General features: G+C 45.3%; 5 non-coding genes across 5 annotated transcripts; 2 read left to right on the top strand and 3 right to left on the bottom strand.

Moving 5' to 3' along the window:
- Positions 1–559: 559 nt before the first annotated feature.
- Trnav-cac lies at positions 560–632 on the top strand. The gene has a single exon. It is a non-coding gene; the product is annotated as a tRNA-Val (tRNA).
- A 5,755-nt stretch (positions 633–6,387) lies between these two features.
- Positions 6,388–6,460, top strand: Trnav-aac. The gene has a single exon. It is a non-coding gene; the product is annotated as a tRNA-Val (tRNA).
- An 8,192-nt stretch (positions 6,461–14,652) lies between these two features.
- Trnak-cuu lies at positions 14,653–14,725 on the bottom strand. Its single transcript has one exon. It is a non-coding gene; the product is annotated as a tRNA-Lys (tRNA).
- A 396-nt stretch (positions 14,726–15,121) lies between these two features.
- Trnaa-ugc lies at positions 15,122–15,193 on the bottom strand. The gene has a single exon. It is a non-coding gene; the product is annotated as a tRNA-Ala (tRNA).
- A 1,475-nt stretch (positions 15,194–16,668) lies between these two features.
- LOC116910765 lies at positions 16,669–16,780 on the bottom strand. Its single transcript, XR_004389274.1, has one exon. It is a non-coding gene; the product is annotated as a U6 spliceosomal RNA (small nuclear RNA).
- Between the last annotated feature and the right edge of the window lie 1,401 nt (positions 16,781–18,181).

Below are 18,181 nucleotides of genomic sequence, written 5' to 3' on the forward strand. Positions count from 1 at the left end.
CATATTCTCGTCTGTGGAGGGAAGAAGACAGTAGAATTTCTCTAGGAAGGCTGGCCAGTCAGTAAAGACGCTTTTCCGATTACGTAGTTCTTTGTATATCCTTTGGAACAAGTCCGTGTGTTCTCTTTAGAAATATCTTCCAAGCGTAATGGGGTTATTCAAATTTTAATACTTTATGTGGCCGTGCACACCTTTCATGTCGTTCATCCGAAATGCTTTTGAGATTTGTATTCGTGAGAATTTCAGTCTAAGGCGAAGAGGAGTCCCGAATTGTGTTGTGGAACTTATTTGTGAGAGAATCCTATCCCTGTGGTCCCCAAAGCATTTCTCTTGCAGCTTTTTTTTTTTTATCTCGTTTTGTTAGTTTGGGGATCATAAATAATTGATGCACCATATCCTCTGAGCGCAGATTTAGTTGGGTACCGTGACCTCAGAACACCTCTAATTGAACGTACTAAGATCACGAACCTTCGTAGGGCAAATCTGGTTTTAGGAAGTGGACGCAAGCCTGTCCGATTGTAGCTTTAGGAGCTTGCCGAGCAGCCTTATAAGCAGCGCAGTTTCCGTAGTGTAGTGGTTATCACGTTCGCCTCACACGCGAAAGGTCCCCGGTTCGAAACCGGGCGGAAACAGTTTTAGACCGCTTTGCAAATTCGCTTTCACAAAAATGCTATTTTCTTGAAAAACTGTTCCTAGGACATTAGGAACTGAATTGGAAGTTAAAAGTTTGCGAGATAAACTCACTGCACTCTCCTTTCCTGAAGCCATTACCTCTGCAAGAGTAGGGCGCTTTTGGATGTCGGTGGTATTTTCATAAGACAGTAATAATTGAAACTGATAAAGCACGAGGCTCTTAATTTCAAACCGTTGTTTCTAGCCCTACATGGGGTGAATGTCCTTTTAGAAAGGACAACGAATTGAAGCACTTTTGTGACCAAAGCAAGAAGGTGCTCTGCTGTCTGCATTATTACAAAGATGGTCAAAGACCACTAAATTGGGAAGCCTGAAGATAAGTGAGAAATGGGTACCGTTTGACAAATTCCTGGAGGCTGGCCATCGACCAGTTCACCACGTTTTAGTCAATGCCCAGACGTCAGAACCGGCTGTGCTGATGGCTACCCTGTAGCTACTGAGACTGAGACCTATGTGAGCTTCCAAACCATCAGTTAGGATTTGGACTTGACTTCCCAGTCAGAGAAAGCTGTTCTGTGTGATGAGAACTTCCATGTTGTTTACTGAAAAGGAAAGAGAAGGGGGGAAGGGGGAGGGGAGGGGAGGGGGGAGGGGAGGGGAGGGAGGGGAGGGGAGGAGGGGGAGTGGAATAGAAGAGAAGAGAAGAGAAGAGAAGAGAAATGTTTCTAAAAAAAAAAAAAGAAAGAAAGAAGAAAGAAATGTTTCTAGTTGTGGTGTGACTCAGCCCTTAGCATACACCGTTAATCCCCTCTGGATAAAATATAGACACTCCTTTAGCACACAACTTTAATTCCAAACAATGGAGGTAAAGTTAGTATGTAGAAGGAAGCAGCCATGTTTGAAAGTGATGTCTAATTCGGTGGCAGATAGTGAAGAATCAGAGAAAGATTTGACAGAACAGGATCTGCCCAACTCTCTTGAGAAGAGAAAGGAAAGAGAGGCTACGCGAGGGGCAATGCTGACAGGAGAAGAAGGCAGTTTTAATGGGACAGTTATCGAGAGACAGAATAACAGGAGAACAAGCTAGACACAGGTGAAGACAGAATGAGCCAGAGAAATGAGAAGGGGCCAGAAGATTGAAACAGGTTGCTACTGTTAGTTTGAGGCCAGGCAGAGCAATTCAGGAGCTGAGAGAAGCCAGATTGAGTCAGGCAGCTTGGAGAGGAGAACAGAACAGCTGAGTTGACCAGCCATCCTAAGATCAGAAAGAACCAGGGAGAGGTGACATTATTCAGCAGTAAGTCTCAGAGGCTGAAAACATCCTAGGACTAGGAAACAGGCTAGAAGCTTCCAGAATTGGCCTAGGTTCGCAGAATGAGGCAGTAAGCCTTGGAGATGACAATTACATCAGATGAATAAAAAGCTACATTTACATCAGCTTATTTCTGTCCATACATTTCATCATAAGACCTTAGCCACAGTAACTCTCCAGGAATGTGCTGGGACCATGCTAGGAAGTGCCTGTTTTACAAGTTCTGACTAAATCTCCCTCTGGTCACCCTATTGGGTAATACACCCACTCCCTGGACCCAACTGCAGCTTTGACATGTTTCTGGAGTGGAAGTTTACTCTTTGTCTAGTATGTTTAATCAAGTAGCTCGATGCCATTATCAGACTTGTAGTAGCCTGACTTGCTTGTAGGGAAGACCTAGACAACTGATATAGGTAAAACCAGGATCAAATTTACAAGAGTAAGGAACGGTTAGTTGGTTTATCTCACTTGATAGTAACAAAGCACTTCCTGGAGTTGAAGATGTTTGTGTTAGGGCTTTTCAAAAACAAAAGAATAATTTTAGATTCCCTCCTGTGCAGTGGTAATGTGGAGATCACAACCAGCAGAGACAGACTCATAAAAGTAACTTTTTTTTTTTTTCTTTCCGGAGCTGGGGACCGACAGCGCTCTACCTCTGAGCTAAATCCCCAACCGTAAAAGTAACTTTTATTCTCTTGTTTTGTTTGTTTCCTAGGTTTGCTGCCTCCACCTGCTAACCTAGGCCTGGTCCCGGAAGCTTCTAACATCTGTACAATCTAATCCAGGCCCAGAATGTTTCCAGCTTCTGAGACGTGCTTGTTGATGTCACTGTCAGACTTGTAGAGGCCTGACAGGAAACCACACTTTCTTGTTCTTTCTGAACTCTGTCTGTTCTGTCTCAAACTCCTCTCCCCGCTGACTGACTCAGTCTTACTTTTCTCTTGGCCTCCGAATTGCTCTGCTTGGCCTCAAACTAACTCTGGCAATCTTTTCTAATCTTCTGGCCCCTTCTCATTCCCCTGCTCGCTCTGTCTTTACCCGTGTCTAGCTTTTTCTTTCTTCAATCTGACCCTGTAAAACTCTCCTGGTAAAACTGCCTCCTCCTCCCTCTCTGTGCTGCTCTCCTCTCCCTCTCAGCTCGACTGCACCGTGAACACTGCTGTATGCCTGTGCTGCCCTCCCTCTTCCGGTACTGTCTGTCTCTCCCTTATGTAGCTTCCCTTTCCCCTCTCTTCTCATGAGTTGGGCATATCCTATTCTGTCAAATCTTTCTCTGTCAAAATCTTTTAAATTCTCCACTTTCTGCCACTCAATCAGACATCACTTTCAAATGCGGTTGCTTCCTTCTACACACTAATTTCACCTTCCTTTTTGGGATTAGGGATGTGTGCTAAGGGCACGTCTGTATTCCATCCAGAGGGATTAAAGGTATGTGCTAAGGGCTCAGTCACACCACAACTAAAAACAGCTTTGTTTTGTTTTGTTTTGAGTTTTTGCTTTTGGGTTTTAGAGAGTATTTCAGTACACCACCCTGCCCCCCAACAACTGCAAATTTCCTAGCTAACCATGGGTGCTCAGAGCTACCTGAGAGACGGATGTGGAAAATTTAGGGCCCGTCTGGGCAATTTAGTGAAAGATGACTTAAAGCTCAGAGTCAGTATACTTGGCACTATGTGTGAGACCCCAAGTTCAATCCCTAACACCACAAAAGAAAAACACGCACACGCATGTGTCTATGTGCGTACTTGTGTATGTATGCATGCTATGCTACGGCCGTTGCACTCTTGAACACTCAGAGCACGAGACTGGGCCTGTTAACACTTGCATCACTAAGGTGTGGCTCATGAAGCCCTAACATTGCCCCTGTTCAAAGAAGGGCTAAGATGCTCCAGCCTGAGGATAGATGGGCCGTTGATAGTTGCTGGGAAAGGGGTTTAGGAGCTCCTGTTCATTTCTGAAGAGATGGCAGCAGTTAATGGTTTCCAGGAGAGAGATTCTCTTCAAGTAGCGTAGCTGCTACTAAGCTGCTTACATGGCTCTGAACAGCCCCTCGCCCATGCTCCTGTAAGTAGTCTTAACTAAACTCATTGGCTCACCAAGCTAGACAGGTGAAAGGTTTCTCTGTTCCGCCACTGGTGCCTCACCTGGGGTGGACGGCTATTTGTTCTTCTCCCCAGAAAAGCACACACAGTTAACTGTCTTCCCTTTATTTCCTGTGTGGTTATGCTGGCCCCTTTGTAATGGGGTTGGGTGTGCCTCTTATTATCTGCATTTGATTTTGGCTTTCCCCAGCACGCTGTTTGGTGTCTGGGAGGATCTGTCCTAAAGAAGAGCGCATTACAGAAAACACCCTAAACGAGCCTCATTCCTTTCACGTTCTTCTGTTCCTGTCCACTGTGTGGTGGGTGATCACACGTCTCATTTCTCTCTGGTATGTTCTTCAGACATTTCTTTGGAAGCACCAGAAGATAAACGCGCATTCTTTTCCACCACCACCCCTCTGTTCTAGAAAGGACAGCACACTGTAGACACTTCTTTACATTTTTTTTCCATTCCTTGTTTTGTTTTGTGTTTTGAGGCAGAGTCTAAGTAGCTCAGGCTGCCCCCTCAAACTTGCTATGTTTTTGAACTCCAGACCCTCCTGCCTCTACGTTCTGGGCACCAGGATTACAGGTGTGCACTGCCGTGCCCAACTACAAATGCCTTTTTAAACACACACACACACACACCCCACATCACATACACATAACCACATCTCACACCACATCTCTCTCTCTCTCTCCCCCCTATCTCTCCCTCTCTCTCTCTCTGCCCCCTGTCTCTCTCTCTCTCTCTCTCTCTCTCTCTCTCTCTCTCTCTCTCTCTCTCACACACACACACACACACACACACACACACACACACACACACACACACACACACACACACACACACCCCAAATCATCTTCCTGCACTAACAACGGCAGAGCTAAAGCATCGCATATTGGCAACTGAAACTAATAATGATTATAATGATTTGTTTTAAAACCTCAGCCAGCCATTCACCTGGCTTCTCTAAAGTTTATTGATGAAGGACACAGAATCCAGCTTCCCAGTCAGTTCAGTAGCAATGGTAAACACTAACTAACCTAGGAGTCGGAGTGAGATCACTTCAGACTTTGAACTTCTTGCACAGTTGCTTGTGTGGTCTTTTGCAGATTTTAGGGTCATCTCTTAAGATCATTAGTCGCACTGGAGGACTTTCCTCAGAAGCACGAGTCACCCACCCGGCACTGGGGAGGCAGAGGCATGCAGGTCTCTGAGTTCAAGCCCAGCCTGGTCTAGAGAGTTAAGTTCCAGGACAGCCAGACTTACATAGCGATACCCTGTGTCAAACACACCAAAAAAGAAAAACAAATATCTCTTTCCTATTAAAGAGACATAGAAGTGGAAAAGCTGCTCCTTCCCCTTCCCTCCCTATAAACATAATGCTGGCTTGGGCTCTAGAGATCGAAACTGGGCATAAATCGGTAAGCTCAGTCTTGAATAGGCTGTGAGAGACCTTAAGGATGTGCCCAAGACACAAATGAATCTGAGTCTTCGGCAGGCACAGTGAAGCCTAGATGGGACTCTCCGGGGATATGGAGAGGATGAATTGCCACAGGAAGAAGGAGTAAAGCTCCCACTGGATCCAGAGGGAGAGGCGTGGGGAAAGCTAAACAACGTGCTTGGCGTCTGGTAAGGCGAGACAAGGCATCCTTGGATTAGACACCTGGAGGCCTTTGCTGACCTCAACCAGAGACACAAGCTAGCCCAGCTGCTCCATGTTAAATGGTGGAGAGAGGATTCTGGGTAGAGCCCCTGCCTTCCGAATCCTGACCCGGTATTCGGGAATCAGTCTGAGTGCCCGAAAATCAAATTCTGATTTTAACTAATATTAACCAGTGAATGCTCTCACATTTGCAAAGCACAGATCCGCAAATAACATTTAACATATGCTAACCTGCATCTCAACTCTGTAATGAATGATAAGTTTGATGGGATTTATCTTGATTTTAAAAGTCCTTCGTTGAAGTTTTAAATTTTGGTAACACTTTCAGCTTACTACTTTCAATTTTGTCTTTACCTTAATAATCTTCCATACAATAATTTCTGAAAGCATACTTAAAAATGATTTCTCTTGTGACTTTAGAGTCCTCCTTCTTCCCCGTTTCCTCTCGATTGTTTCTGTCAACTGACCCCGGATTACGAGGACATTTAAAATCCTCCCGCTCTCTTCTTCGGAATTTAAAAAAAAAAAAAAAGCACAAATACAGTCAGTCGGTCGTTCGTTTGAGTCACATTTACCTTGTCTGCTACCAGACCCCCGTCGTCGTTCTTCTCTTATCCAGAATCTCCAAGACTGGTGTTCCATGCCTCAATGATACCATACCACTTAGTGAACAAGGGCCTTATAAGCGTGGGTTTCCGTAGTGTAGTGGTTATCACGTTCGCCTAACACTCGAAAGGTCCCCGGTTCGAAACCGGGCGGAAACAGCGCTTAAATTTTCTTCTCCCCTTTCTGTTAATGAACGGATATTTTAAATTTCATTTATTTATAGTTGGAGACAAAGAGGGAGGGGGCAAGAGGAGAGAGAGAGGGGAGAGAAGGAGAGAGTGAGTTACCTGATCCTAGGCCTCAGGGTACAAGAGGTGGTCTTTTTGTCATTAGACTTTGAATCCTAGCGGATCCAGCGCGACAGGTACGCCGTGCATCCACAAAAGGAAGCACATTACCAGAGCGGCAGTTTCTTTGGAAATGTGCGTTGGAAGTCCAATCTGCGGAAGATGCTCACAGGAGAGGTGGCCGCAGGGATAGCCACCACACCCACACAGTGCATCGCCGCTCCCTCGCAGGAACTTTTCCATCCATCTCCGTTTACCGCCACCATTACGAGATGCGTTGGGCAATTAGCGATTGCTGGCTAGGGGACAAGCGGTAGGATGAGCCAGCTTGGTCACACCCACCTCTGGTCCACGGTGTCCCAGTGGCGTCTGTCTCCCTTGCTATCTCCTGCTGTCCGCTCAGGTTCCGAAACTATCCTGGCTTCAGCCTCTCCCTCTTTGGTCATCCTTACCTGCAGTTGGGGACAGGTGAATTGAGAGGAGGTCTCAACCGCCACGAGGAAACTCAACTCCGCAGCCAGCGTGACCTCTGATTCCCCCAACCAGACGTCTGGATAGGGGGATCCCTCCGTTGTGTGGACACGACAGCTCAGTCTGCTCCCACAATGTCTTCACACACCGTACTCGTGCGCTAGGCAATTTGTCTCCCGGCAGTACTGTCGCACTTTAAAGTCACACAAAACATTCACCGAAGTAATCAGCGACGCAATCCTCCTTAAAGATCCACACATCCGAAGTTCAGGCACAGCATGATCCATATCAGCCCAGTGGTGGCAAAACTGCTCGGGCCACTAGCATTAGCACACTTTCTGCCAAACTACACCAACAAGGTGCTCATGGCTCAGTCACTGCTCTGAACTACAGATCACTAAGTCCAGGATCCAGAAGAGGCTTTTTAAAAAACAAAACAAAACAAAACAAAACAAAACAAAACAAAAAAAAAAAAACAGAGAAGGCAAAGATCCTAGACTCGTTTTGAGAATTATCTCGGAGTTCCTCTGCTTACGCCATTTTTCCCTTTTCCTTTTAGGTTTATTAGAAGTGTGTCCATCCCTTACCCCAGACTCTGGACTACCAAGGTATCCTCAGCTCCCCATCCAGCTGACCTACTTAGCCCATACTGGAACTTTGGGACCTCGGGATCCCATCACTCACCCCTTTATCAATCTTACTCGATTGGATTTAATTGATGTCCCAGGTAACTAACATAAGGCAGTTTTCAGTGATCTTCCACGTGGAGACAGGAAGTAAATCGATGAGAAAATAAACAGAGCTAACACCATCAATCAGCTGGGACTCCCAACAGCCCTTACAGGTAGCTGTCACTTTTGAGTCATTTGTCTTTTGTCTTTTAAATGACAATATATACAACCTTCCTACACTCTTCTTTTCTCTCTCTCTCTCTCTCTCTCTCTCTCTCTCTCTCTCTCTCTCTCTCTCTCTCTCTCTCTTCTTTCTTTCTTTCTTTTTAATTTTAGCAGAGTGAGTTTAGGGTTATCGAGGAAAAGTGAGAAAGGTCCCAAGAGACAGAGAGGGCCTCCAACAGCACAATAGCACATTTGTCTCCCTTTAACCAACTAACAGATCTTTTTAGTTAGGTGTGGGTGGAGCATGCCTAGAGTCTCAGCAGGGGGGATGTCACTACAGGTTCAAAGCCCTCCCTAGTCAACATACTGATCGCCTTCCCCCTACCTACCTGGATTGCCTGGTTGGGCTTCAGTGGGAGAGGATGTGCACAGTACTGCTGGGACTAGAAGTCCAAGGATGGGGTGGTACACATAGGTAGGAGGTGGTGAGGGTGGGGCAGGGGGATCTCCTTAGAAAAAAGGAGGAGGCATGGGGGGGGGGATTTGTTAGGGTAGGACAGAGAATAGAGGACGGGGGATGCGATCAGGATATAAAGTGAGTAAAAAAAATAAATTTAAAAATAAAAAAAACTCTTTTTGCTGTTTAAATTGTAGCAGCTTGTATCAGCCGGCACCTTAGTACACTGTGCCCTTTGTCTTTTTAGCGCTGGCAATCTGAAAGCACCCTTGTTGCCAGGCAGTCATTAATGTTTTGGCTTATCTGTCCTTTTCTCTGTTCTCTGTTGGGGGGTACTGTTGAAGGAGGTTGAGTTTCTGTGTGTTTTCACTAAAGTGTAAAAACCATGAACCACACGGTGATGGTGCACGCCTTTAATCTCAGCACTCAGGAGCAGAGACAGGCAGATCCCTGAGTTCGAGATCAGCCCAACTTCCAAACAGGGCAGCCAGGCCTACACAAAGAAACTCTGTTTCAAAAACCAAACCAAGCAAAACAAAACAAAAACATCTAGGCGGTGTGTGGAGCCCAAGATCCCCACGAAGCATCTCCACTTGGAATTTCCCTAGGGAAACTGTTGAAAGGCTCCAAAATCACCTGGGAAAGTCTATTTAATGACAAGGTGTGGAGCTAATGAAGCAGAACAGTGCTTCTCCAGCATTTGTGAGTCTCTTGGTTTGATCCCAGGGGACCTGAAAAGATTACAAACACCTCCTGCTACACATTACAGGTTCAATTGTCCGACTGTCCATCTACACATACACCGGCACATAAAAACCCCTGTGTGTGTGTGTGTGTGTGTGTGTGTGTGTGTGTTGTTTATTTGCTTTTTAAAGATTTATTTTATTTTACATCTATGAATGTCTGCCAATATCTATGTAAGTGCACCACATGCAGTGAATGACAGTGAGGGGTCCAGGAGAGAGTATCAGATGGCTGCAAGCCTTTTGTGTGAATGACAGGAACCAAACTCAGGTCCTCAGCCAGTGCTCCTAACCACTGAGCCATCTCTCCAACCCTCTATCTGACTATGTTTAAGACTAAGTATCACTGTGTTGCCCAGGCTGGTCTTGAACTCAAAGGGTCGTGTGATTGAGCATCTTGTTTCACTAGGAGTTTTAATTTTGTTTTGTTTTTCAAATAAACCTCAACAGACAGTCTACAAAACTGTCTACCTAAGTTTTTAATTGACACTCAAAACCCCTCATTTTCTCTTTTGAATATTGTTAAATTTTTTTTCATTTGTTTTTGTCTTTGATAGAGGGTTTTTCTGTATAGCCTTGTGCACTGGCTGGTTTTGTGTGTCAACTTGACACAAGCCGGACTTTTCACAGAGAAAGGAGCCTCCCTTGAGGAAATGCCTCCATGAAACCCAGCTGTAAGGCATTTTCTCAATGAGTGATCAAGGCAGGGAGGGCCCAGCCCATTGTGGATGGTGCCATCCCTGGGCTGGTAGTCTTGGGTTCTATAAGAAAGCAAGCTGAGCAAGTCAGGGGAAGCAAGCCAGTAAGTAACATCCCTCCATGGCCTCTGCATCAGCTCCTGCTTCCTGACCTGCTTGAGTTCTTGTCCTGACTTTTGTGGTGATGAACAGCAATGTAGAAGTGAAGCTGAATAAATCTTTTCCTCTCCAACTTGCTTCTTGGTCATGATGTTTGTGCAGGAATAGAAACCCTGACTAAGACATTTGATACAGGGTTTCTATGTATAGCCCTGGCTGTCCTGGAACTAACTCTGAAGACCAGGCTGGCCTAGAACTCAGAGGTCCACCGGCCTCTGCCTACCGAGTGCTGGGATTGAAGGCATATGCTTCCTACCAATGGCCAGACAAAATTTTCAATTCGAAGTTTTGGAGTGGAAGTCAGGAGTGGTTGCCCACTCTTTAATCCCAGCGCTTGGGAAGCAGAGGCAGGAGGATCTTCTGTGTTTGAGGCCAACCTGCTCTACATAGAGAGCTCTAGGACAACAGAGAAAGAACCTATCTTAAAAAAGAAAAAGAAGGAAGAGAACAAAGACGGGAAGGAGGAGGGAATGATGGTCTATATTGGAACCTACACCATGCATCACTCCGCTTCCAGTCTCCTAGCATCCCTCTTTCATCTCTGCCTCCCCCTACCTCCATTCCCACTCCTGGGCAACCCTCCCCTAGTCATTCACTGGCTACTATCTTCTTTTGACCAGTTCATGCATGTTTTCCTTTGTAGACTTCATGCTGTGCTCCTTTGTAGACTTGTGAATTGAGAGGTTAATACTGATAGTTGCAAATTAAAGTACTGAGCCCTTATTGTGAGTTTACCGTTGTTCTGAATGCTAGACACGCATCGGTACATTGCACCTTTCGATAAACCTGTGACCTGACACTGTTTTGTCCTTTCCTGTTGTGGTTTGCCCTGGAGTTATCTGTATTTTGATGCTATTCCACTGCTCCAAGGACAGCTGCCCTGTCACATACTCAGGAATCAGGTGACCTCACCAGAGCCTCCCCCATTGAATTTGTAAAGTACAGGTGAAGGGCAGGTACAGGATAGACGGAGGCCTGTCATTGGAGGAGAAGGAAGGATGGGTGGGAGAGAAGTTTGAAGGAAGAGGAGGAGACTGGAACAGAGACAGGAGACAGAGAGAGGGGAGAAGCCATGGCAGGTGATGTTAAGATTCTGCTCTGTGTATTTACAGGTTATTATCAATGTTCCTAAGGGATGGATGGTACCGGGCTTTGTATGTTTAAGTGGGCAATTATATCTTACCGATTGGGTCAAAGATTATTGTGTTGTGTGTTCTTTTATGTGAAAGTTTGAGTGTAGGAAAGTGTGTGGCTGGGATGTGTTTCCACCAAGGTATCTAGCAGATATCTTGGGGCACCGCGGTACAGAGCTAGCGGGGTAAAAGACTACTACTTTTTTATTTTTATATTTTTACAACAACACTTTCCTTTTGTTGCTGTGACGGAACACTGCCTTTCAGGACAGACTGAGTCCCTGCCTCTCTGAAGTTCACCTTTATCTGTTCACCTCAAATATTAAACAAGTGGTGAACAGATGTAGAAATAATGTCAGAGACTGATAACAACTATAGTGATTTGACAGGGTGGCATAAACAGTGTAGAGGTCAGGGAAAGACAGATCAGAAGATGAGACAGGAAAAGGGAGAGTGGGAGAGTGAGCCATCATCCAAAACGACCTGGGGGAAGAGGCCTCCATGAGAAGAAACAGAGAGGGTTTGGAAGAAGCTGTCTGTCTGTTTCATAGACAGAGAGAGATTGGTGGCGCCTGTGGAGGGAGAGAAAAGTTATACCTATATTTCTTTGGATCTGGATTCGGATGACTTACATTATTTGTTCATGTTTTATGCTTGGATAGAAAGATGAGCGGAGAACACTGGCTGTGCTGTCTCAGAATCTTGGCATCAGCACAAGATTTATAAAGGTGCATATTTCTCTTATGCAGGGGATCACAAAGAAGCAACACACCCAGAATTTCTAAGCATTATGTCTCTAAGCATATAAACTAGTGGTTAAAACAGGGTGCCTATAGGTTCAGACGCATCTCTCCACTTCTAGCTATGACCTAGTTAGCTTCTCCCGGCCTTATCTTCTCATGTGATATGTGAAAATTCAGAAATACAGACCTCGTAACTGCAACTTGACACATGCAAAGGATGCTTCTTAGGTGTTCCGGATAACACATTTGACAGGTAGTTAAGGAAAATACCAACCAAACGGATTGTTGCTGTTTCAAAAATTGCTACAGTAATCTTAGAGAAAACCAACAATATCTGTAAGTAGAATTTGAAAGCCTCAAGACAACTGGGTGTTAATATTTTCAACTATCGTAAATCGAATATCACAAAATATTCACAAAGAAGGTAGGTACTCTTTTCCCATTTATGAACACCACCCTTCGGATACTATCATCAGCAACAGTGGTAAAGTAGAAGGGTTTCCCAAAATACCCAGTGATTTTAATCCAACTTGTTTTTCCAGAAATACAGTGGAGGACTGGGTTATTCTGGGCCGTCCTTGGGCCTCTCTTCCTGTCCCGTTTACTCCTGTAGAATGATGTTGTTCACGTTGACATCTTGGCATCTTCCTTGTCTACTTCCCATGTTCCTCAGCACAGTGGCACATGACTGGCACTGATCTTGTGTCTGGTAGGCTTGCACCCTTACTCGGATGTGACACAGCAAGACAATAATAAAGTGAGGACTTGAGAATCGTTGGGTCGCCTCTCAAGTCCCACTGCAGACCCTGGGAGAACGATCCCCTCAAGTTAAACAAAACAAACAAACAAGCAAATCAATGATGGTTGAAAAAACCTGGGAGTAATTTTAGACTAGTTAGACAATAGTCACAAACATGCAAAATCTGGTGATAATTTTCTATATCCTACCCAACAAGGCTGCTTTTAAAGATTTTGTCTTTAGTATATAGGTATGACTGCCCGTGTTTATGTATGTGCACTACATGTGTGCCTGGGGCTCTTGGAGGTCATAAGATGGCATCGAATCCCCTGGAACTCCAGTTGGCGATGGTTGTGAGCTGTCGGAATGTGGGTGCTGAGAACCACATTTGAGCTTTTGTTTGTTTGTTTGGCTTGCTCCCCCTAACCCCCAGCAGAGTCCGTTTACACCAAGCTGGCCTCAAAGTCACAGAGACCCACCTGCATCTACCTCTCAAATGCTGGGATTAATGGTGTGCGGACACTATGTCGGCCCAAACTCGGCTTTTCTATAAGCACAGCAAGTGTTTTTAATCCCTGAGCCGTCTATCTCTCCTGGATCTCCAGTAACGCTTTTAAATACAAACTGTTCAAGTGGATAGTTGACACGGCAAGTGTGTGATACTCTAACGTAGGGAATCATAATTCAACAAGTCATTTAAGCATGCTTTCATTGCTGCCAGTCTTTTCTTTACAATTAACGCTCCAGTTACAAGGCTTGCAGTTAGTATTATTTTTATGCCGTTGCATCTGTGCAACTGTGGGATTAATTCCCAGAACTGAGATTTGCCGAGTCAGGGTTTATATTTAATTGTAGTTTTTGTAGACATGGGTAACCCTCCCATTTCTAAATTGATAATCCTTCCCCAGTCTCTCCCAAGACAAAAAGTGGAAGGAATTCCAATAACCCAAAATAGATGGATGAAAAAAAAAACAAACTGTGGTATAGACACAAAATGGAATGTTATTTGACCTTAGTGGACAGAAAATTTAATACACAGTACACACACGTGAAAGAACCTAGAAGATGACCTGTTCTAAGACTGTTAACAGCAGAAATCTAGCTAGCTGGCAGTGTAGTAACCTCAGCCTTTGGGAGATGAGCTCAGTAGAATCAGTTCAAAGTCACCTTGACTACATAGAGTATAGGCTAGCGTAGGCTACATGAGACTGCCTTAAATTAAATGGAGCCCTACATACAACACGTGCACACACACACACACACACACACACACACACACACACACACACAAGCACATTCGCGTGCACGCACATGATGATTCCAAACTCACACTTGATAAAATTTGATGGCTCCAGGAAAAATAGAATTAACAAAGACAGTAGAATGGCATTTTCAGGGCCATAGTTTTCAGGGAGTTAATATTTGATAAACAGTTTTGTGGGGACAGATGAAAAGGGCCAGTTGGGTCAGGCATTGAGGTACACTCGGGTCTCTGAGTTCATAGGCCAGCCTGGAATATAGAAGGTGTTCTAGGAAGAGGAACTCTATCTAGAAATACCAAGTGGGGTGGGGTGGGGCGGCGATGGGGACTCCGCTCTCCTAGAGAGGAATGAATGATAGTGAAGGCGACACAGCACTGTGAATGTAGTTAATTCTATGGAGCTGTACAGTTAACGTGCTTAAAATAAGGACTGGAGATGTAACGCAGTGGTAGAGTTCTTGCACAACGACCACGATCCAGGGTTTGATTTTTAAAAAGAAAGTATTGGGAGGGGGAGGGGTTAGGGGGATGTTGGCCTGGAAACCGGAAAAGGGAATAACATTTGAAATGTAAATAAGAAATACCCAATTTAATAAAGATGGGGGGGGAGCATTTGTTAAAATGGTAGATATCAAACATTTTTGCCACAATAAAACTGTTACTCTAGAGTAAGAATCCCACACCGGAAAGTGATCACCATTACTTTTCCTTTTAAGTTGTGAGAGGGCCATTTATTTGTGTTTTGCAGAGGACATTTGTAAGGTGTGAATTTGGAAAGTACAGAGTTGTCTTGTTCCTATCGTGGTTTAAAAACGTTTGCTTGCGCCCAACGTGGGGCTCGAACCCACGACCCTGAGATTAAGAGTCTCATGCTCTACCGACTGAGCTAGCCGGGCGCTGCGCAGAAAGCGACTTTATTTCGCCATCCCTACGTTTGGAAAAAAGTCAACCCTAAATTTGGAGTTGTAACCAGAATTTGATATAACTAATAAAATTCAGAAATGTTAAATCCAGCCGTCGGTGTCTGATCATCCCCCTTACTTCCTTTTATTTTCTGTTTCCTTTTTTCTCCCGCGGAGCTCACAGAACTGGGAAGGAAATATACACGCCCTAAGATCTCACTGTATTGCTTACCCTCAAATTTTGTCGCGAGTAGTCCCGAGCTGGGAGAAGCAAAGCAAATCCTCGCCTGCTCAACCCTTTGGGGGTGGGGGGAGTTGCTGCAGCTGTTGGCTGCACGCAGAAACTAGTAGGCAAAAAAAGAAAAGTATACGGCAAAAGCTGCAATCACCTGGAGATGCCGGGGATCGAACCCGGGGCCTCATACATGCAAAGCATGCGCTCTACCACTGAGCTACATCCCCACCTGCTCTCTCGTCCCTTCCTCAGAGGTACTCTAGTGCTTGCATAGCTCACAGCTCCTAACCATAGATTGAATTTGGTTTGTTTGTCTGTTCCGTAGCGTTCCACTGATCCTCACTAAGGAAATCGGTCACCCCCTAGGGATACAGAGGGCAGACAGATCCCGGGAGTAGAAACTGGGAAGTGGATGGAAAAACTGAGAGAGACTTAGTCATCAGGCACTTATGACAAAATAGAACCGTGACCCGAAAAAGAAGGATACGTTTGCTTTTTGTTTTAAACGCAGGATAATGTAGTAAAATATAAAGTGTTTAAACGAAATAACGAAGTTAATCGTTCTAAATGGGGAAAATGCCTAGGAGGTGGGCGGGTTTTCCAGTGCTCGATTTGGTTGTTGTTGTTGTTGTTAAAGACTTATTCATTTTATGGAAGGAGTGTTTGCCAGCATGTATGTATGTGTACTACGAGTGCCTAAGGAGGTCAGTAGGCACTCCATCCCCTGTAACTCTAGTTACAGTTGTAAACAGGTTTTGAGAACCAGGATTTTTTTTTTTTTCTGCACTTACCCACTGAACCATCTCCGGCCCCCAGTCCCCCAACCCCCGCTCCCTAAGCACAATCTTAAATTCACCATAGAATACTGCTCACACATGGCTAGAAGCCAATAGAAAGTCTTCATTAAGGTGTGCAGGATGCCAGTGTAGCCCTCCTCAGGGTGAACTTTCAAACACAAAAAAACATGTTGTGAGTTGACATTCTTCAGTTAACAAGAACAATTAGCCAGAGGCAGAGCTACAGAAGCTAAAAAACAAGGTTAGGATATTTAGAGAGTTTCTCAGAACTTTCTCAGACTTTGATGGAACGGGCCTTTGTTTTAGATTTGGCAAAATGTTCTGTCTGCACGCTGAATGGTACTTCCATCATGGAATCAGTTGTGCTAAGATCTCAGGGCCTACTGAGTCTGGGGCCCTGTTACAAAATCTGTGTGTGATGGTCTGTAGGCTTCGTGGATAAGGTGGCATCTGAGAGGAGACCTGGAGGAGGTGGGTATCACACTGTATGGATTTTGGCAAGAAGACAGATCAGCAGGGTGAACCCAAAGACTGGCTCACTGGAATCCGAGGCTATTTGTGTGTCTGGGTGACATTGGCAGGTCAACCATAAACTAATCAAACTGCTCCAATATGGCGTCCCCATGAGTCAGTAGCTCTGCTGTATATTGAAGAGGCCTTTGTCACATTAGATTGCATATTTTATATAGATGAGATATTTGAATAGGGAAGATGATCAAGTTAAAAAAAAAACCTGCAAAGGTATAAGTAAGCTACTTGAGAGCTATAGTCCACAGAAAAAACTCTTTTTTCTTTTGGAAGCTGGGTTTCATATAACCCAAGCCGACTTTGAACTCCTGATCCTGTGCCACCAGTGCCACCAGGCCCAGCAAATAACACAAGGTCTTTTTTTTTTTTTTTTTTTTTTAAATATGGAACGGAACGCTTCACGAATTTATGTGTCATCCTTGCTCAGGGGCAATGCTAATCTTCTCTGTATCGTTCCAATTTTAGTATATGTGCTGCCGAAGCAAGCACATAACACAAGGTCCTTGATGTCATTTCATTACTCTGAGTTCTTGGTGAACCAGAAGGGCCTTAGCTCCCCATCTACCGCCCCGTGCCTGAAATGTGGCATTCTTTAGTCCAGGGATTCACTTGTTTCTTCAACCGACTTAAAGTTCCTTATCTTCAAAATAATTGTAGCTGAGTTTGCAGAAAATTTAACGTCCCATGATGGAGGAGGAGAATCAAGCAAGAGCCATTACACAGGAGTCTTTCTGACACATAGGAATAGGAATTTCAAGAAGACTCACAGGGTTGCATTGTGGTCAACACCAAAAGTCACAGGAGATGAGGACAGGGAGATGTGGGTAGGAGCTGGGTACAAAGAGCAGGCAGAGCCTTGAAGTTATTATTTCAATGTCTTTCCTGAGAGTTAGCAGCCACTGGTGAGGTCTGAACAGAGGGCTCTGAAGAATACTGTGGAGAGATCAGCTCTGAAAGGCTTCTCTAAAGTCAAAAAGGTGGAAGCCATTATAGAATGTGGAGACTGAGGCCCAGGAACTGAACCAGGGCAGGGAGCCGAGTGGGGAAACTATAGAACCTAAGAAGAAAGTGGGAGGCCATGGACTGGAGAGAAAGTGAGATTGTAGCATCCTGAGTGTCGAGGAGAAAATGCTATGTGTGTGGAAGGACAGACACCACAGAGATGAGGTCTGCAACTTTGGGTTAGAATTGGGTGCGTGGATGGTGACATTGACAAGAGAGGTTTTGAGAGGGGCAGAGGAGGAAGCTTGACCCTAGTGGCCTCCAGAAAGAAGCGATAGAGAAACTACTCCGTGGAACCCAGCTGTGAGCCAGCAGGGGAGAGAGCCAGAGGGGTTCCGGGTAGGTGTGGAACGATACTAAACGAAATGAGAAAAATGGCTGTATTACTTGTTCAAAATTAAAGGGAGAAGAACTGTAAGAGATGTAGTTACAAAAGTGGACAAAAGGCCAAGCTGAGGTGGTAGAGCCAAATTCCAGACCCTAAGTTTAGCTCAGCACAGTGCCAGGATGAGTTGGTATGCGGGAAACCAGACACCGCGCCCCGGGAGCCAGGCCTTTGCCCCTGTAGTGCAGGGTCAGCCTAGGTCGGCCACTGAGAGCGGTGCCCAACTGGTCTTGCACATTCACCTGTCTCCGACAGTTCCCTACTGCTCACTGGGCCATACTGGGCCGCCTCGAGAGGCAGTGGAAGGGGGGTCGACAAAAGGGAGATCGCGGACTAGGTGATGGCTTTGGGAACCCAGAAAAAGGGCACCACCTGCTTCCATTCCCAGCTGGGTGCACCCACGGCTCACGTCTCAGCTTGCCCGCTGCCCGCCCTGCCCCTCCTCGCCCATTGGGTACTCGGAGCCCAGCCCAGCTTGGACCGTAGGTAGCATCCAGGGATCG

Source organism: Rattus rattus, chromosome 9 (assembly GCF_011064425.1).
Source record: "Rattus rattus isolate New Zealand chromosome 9, Rrattus_CSIRO_v1, whole genome shotgun sequence".
Taxonomy (NCBI): Eukaryota; Metazoa; Chordata; class Mammalia; order Rodentia; family Muridae; genus Rattus; species Rattus rattus.